Below are 4,488 nucleotides of genomic sequence, written 5' to 3' on the forward strand. Positions count from 1 at the left end.
TGACAGATTTTTTTTTTCTTTTAGGTTTTCAGAGTCGGCTTTGATACCATGAAAATTTGAATAAACTGAAATCTGATTTCTCTTGGCTGAAAAGCCATGCATATATACACAAGTAGATCTCTACAAATAAGGAAATAATAATTTACATCCTATCTAAATATACAACCAATCAATTATACTAATTTACCTCATATATAAATATACAATCAATCAATCATAACCAAATCAGATTTAATTATGACTGAAATAAGGAAATAATTGCTAATACAGCTCCTATTTCTGTAGGGAGAAAGTCTTAGTTTTGATTTGTTTGAAAGTCTTAGTTTTGGTTTGTTGTTTTTGGATAGTCTGGATAATCAAATCATAACCATTCTCATTCCTTGACTGATGGTCATGAAAAATAAATAAACCAAAGGAACCTTTTACTCATCGCTAAATCTATTTTTTTCCTTTTCGATGCAAAAAGGAGCAGAAGTACCTCCAGATTTCTAATCACCCATTGTCCAAAAGCGTCATCTAGATGAATCTGTTGATAAGCATAGATATCAGTCAAACGATTATAGTATAAACAAATTCATTTTCCGTGGAAGCTAGGAACATGAATGTAAAAGCACAAGAACCAGCGTACAGGCAATGTTAGTAATAAAAATGGAGAAACCCAAAGATAATTGAAAAGTTAAGGTTTAAAACGTTCCACAACCTGCTCATATAAAAAGAATACAGCCGTAGAAAATGTCTTAGAAGCCCATCTTACTATATCGCGGCTTGAATCAAGATCCAAGTGTATAAGAACACATTCTGCAATTACAAATGTTGGCAAACTGATAACGACATCAGATTGGCAAGGTTTAATCATTTTTTCACATGAACCAAAATTACAAGATGATCAACTTCATCAACTCCCTCCCCCGGATTTTTCTATTGGGGTTGGGGAAAATGTAAATAAGAATAGGAAACATACAAGAGCCTATGTAATTTTCTGCTCAACACAGCTAAGCGTGCTACAGATACAAATCAATCAAAGGGTAGTAACAAACGAATCTTAGCATCTCAGACCTTTCGTTTTGAAAGAGTAATTTAAACGATTATCTATGAGCCCATTATCCAAGAGCATACATGTTAGCTGCAGAGCAGGGGAGAAAAAAAATCTAATACAACAAGCAAAGCCTTGTCTAATTAAACTAAAACGTTCAATATTTATTTTGTACAACCTAACCCTAAAAATGTAAATACATATATGACTCTTGGGATAGAATGGGAAATAAAGCAAAAAATGAAAGTAGTAATTACATAACATGAGCTAGAAACTTTTGCAAACCCAAATGTCATAGGATCCCCGAAGTGAGGGTGTGCTGAGAAGATGATAGGCTCCCATCCGCCTCATCCATTCTAGAAGAAACAAGAAGGATTGAGAAGCAACTAGGAGGAGGCAGCAACAGAAATTTGTTACAAGGGCAAGTGGGAGGTGGGGAATTAGTTGGGGGCATGGCTATAAATAAGAGGGGGGAGAGACTTAGTAGGAGGCAATTATTGAGTGAGTAAAAGAAAAAACTTTAGGAGAGTTATAGCCCTCTCGAATGGCTAATTGTTCTTTACTTTCTTTGTAATTTTTTTGCAATTCAATCAAAGTTCATTTCACTATTTCCTGTCATTATTTTCTTTACTGCTGGAACTCTATCAATTGGTATCAAAGCACTCGATCCTCGGACAGAAGAACTAATTTCAATAGAGAATTAGAAGAGAGTTGGATCTCGCTAGTGGATCAGCTTGAGAAGATGGTAATGTAACAGGAAAGTGGTCGAGACGATGATTCAGGGCTGGATTCATACGGTCAGCTAAATATGTCAATATTCAATGGAGAAAACATAGAGTGCTAGGTGTCCTTGGCAGAAGGGATCTTCTCTCGAAATCAATTGTTGGAGGTTGAGAAAATAGAGGCTGCAATAGCTTGTATTGACTGGCATACATGGATTTGGTTTCAGGCGGTCGATCGACAACGGACCGTGCTAACTTGGAGAGAATTGAAAGGTTTAATGATTGACAGATTTTGTTTGTCTCAAGAGGACACAAACTGGAATCCACCTCAACAAGAAGACACCATCAACAAGAAGGAAAATCCGTTAGGAGTTGTAGAGTTTCCTCTATTGAAGAGTCTTGAACCAGGATGGTTGTTACAAAACACGTCGAAGAAGATGAAGATGCAGACAATTCCAGATACGGTGTTCTAGGGTGATAATTCAGCAGGCTGGTTTTTTGGAGAGGAGAGGACGGTCAAGGAGGATCAAAGAATGATGGAGAATCTAGAAGCTCCATCGTCGACGAGTCTAGAAACGGTGTTGGAAGGAAATCTCCCCATTGGCGTGAAACCGGCAGGATAGGCGGAGGTCATATTGAAGGCTCAAACAATGGACCAAATTATAGAGCTAGCTCAAAAAGTGGAAAATCAAAATGAAGCAAGGGGCCAACCAAATTTTGGCCCATATAGATCTAAAACTAACAACTATAACCTACCTTTGTTCAGCCCAATTATGAGCAACCCAAATTACACAAATATATGCCTGAATTCTGTTGATGATAAATTGAAGGTTTTAATGAATTTGGTAGTTGGATTTATTGCGAAAAAGACCACAAAAAGATAAATTGCACAAGAGATGGAGGTTGCGGTGTTGTTCAATTATGGTATTAACCCCTATTATGTTTCAATTGTTGGGAAGGAATTATAGGGTCTACTGATGAACAGATCTTGATCGACCCAAGAAGGCAATAGTGAGGAGAAGCTTTTAGCCTTCCTATAGGAAGGGTTGGTGAGAGATTATCGCCGATCTGGGTTACCAGCCGCTCCATTGTTGGAGATCTCATATGCATTGTAGGAAAGGCGGTTTGTTAATAGGCTTATTTGTGAGAAGATGACAAGAGAGATTTGTGAAGTTAGTGGGTTTAGAGTATGATATGGAGGCGGTCCAACAAGAGGATTACAAAGTTTTACTTAATCAAGCCCTAGGTGAAATGGGCCAGAATAAAATAAAGGAAAATGGCCTAACAACTACATACACCCAAATTAATCCAAGCCCCTAGTTAAGCCAATATGCTGCAAGTAAGGAAGCGATTATATCAACGATGGCGGGAGAAGAATCCAATCGGGCATCACAATAAAAATAAGGGGCTACCAAACTTCAAAGCCTCCTGGGAATCTTCGAAACAATAGGCCAGAATGCCTTTCCAAAACTGGCAGCAATTCAAGCAACAGCCCCTGCTGCATTTTCGGCCAAAGCAAGAGGGAAGTATCTTTGAGAAGTTCCTGGCAATAAATCAAGGTGATACTGTAGCTGAATTTCGGTGTGTGTGTGAGGTTTTGGCTGCATTTTTAAGAGACGTACCTGAGGTAGTATTGGAAAACACTTTTGTTAATGGGTTAAAGCCTGATATTAGGGCTGCAATCAAGTTATTAAGCCCAAAAGGGTTGGGCCAACTAATGGAAGTAGCCCAATGAATTTAGGACTGCAATATGTTGTTGAAAGCTTCACAGGAAAGTCTGACCCAGAAGGCTTACCATCATATGAAGCTTCATGGGAATCATACAAGTCTATCTGCCAACACTTCCCAGACTCCCATCTTGAGGACAAGGTGGATTTGGAAACCGAGGGTAATGATAGGCTCCCATCCACCTTACCCATTGTAGAAGAAACAAAAAGGATTGAGAAGCAACTAGGAGGTAGCTACAGAAATTTGTTACAATGGCAAGTGGGGTTGGGGGGGGGGAATTAGTTAGGGAATGGCTATAATAAGAGGGGAGAGAGACTTAGTAGGAGGCAATTATTGAGTGAGTAGAAAGGAAATCTTTAGGAGAGTTATAGCCCTCTCGAATGGCTAATTGTTCTTTACTTTCTTTGTAATTTTTTTGCAATTCATTCAAAGTTCATTTCACTATTTCCTGTTGTTATTTTCTTTACTGCTGGAACTCTATCAGAAGACTACTAACTCAACACTTAAATCTATGTGAATATGAAGCAACGAAATTTCTAGTTGCTTGGTGTGAAAAGAATCAAGCAAAAAATAATTATATCAGACACAATTTATAGTACGTTGAAAATTTGAAGAAGTTTAGAATAATATATCATCTTACAGATTAGATAAAATAAGGTTAGAATGAACTTCGGAAAACATATCAAGAATCCAAACTATTTCGGTGGCTTGTACAAAATTCATAGTTAGTTAATCTGTATATAAAGCAGAAAAATAAAGCACTTACACATACCTAGGATCTATATTAGCTGAAGTAACAATATCATCTAGCTTTTGTAAATCACGCAAGTCAACAGGAAGTAATTTGTAGCGATCGCTAAGCACTTCCCCTTTACCTGCAAAAATAGCGATGCTTCATTGTTATGGCAAAAACACTTACCCGAAACCGAATAAATTTTTCCAACCCAAGTTATGCTGCGTAGGAATGAGGGTGGAACTCACAACCTGAATTGAGGGTAAGAATAT

The 4,488-nt window shown here is 37.7% G+C and overlaps 1 pseudogene; it reads right to left on the minus strand.

Moving 5' to 3' along the window:
* Positions 1-505: 505 nt before the first annotated feature.
* The window catches only part of LOC111376176, a 20,409-nt pseudogene continuing 16,426 nt past the window's right edge, over positions 506-4,488 (minus strand).

Source organism: Olea europaea, unplaced genomic scaffold (assembly GCF_002742605.1).
Source record: "Olea europaea var. sylvestris unplaced genomic scaffold, O_europaea_v1 scaffold1467, whole genome shotgun sequence".
Lineage (NCBI taxonomy): Eukaryota > Viridiplantae > Streptophyta > Magnoliopsida > Lamiales > Oleaceae > Olea > Olea europaea.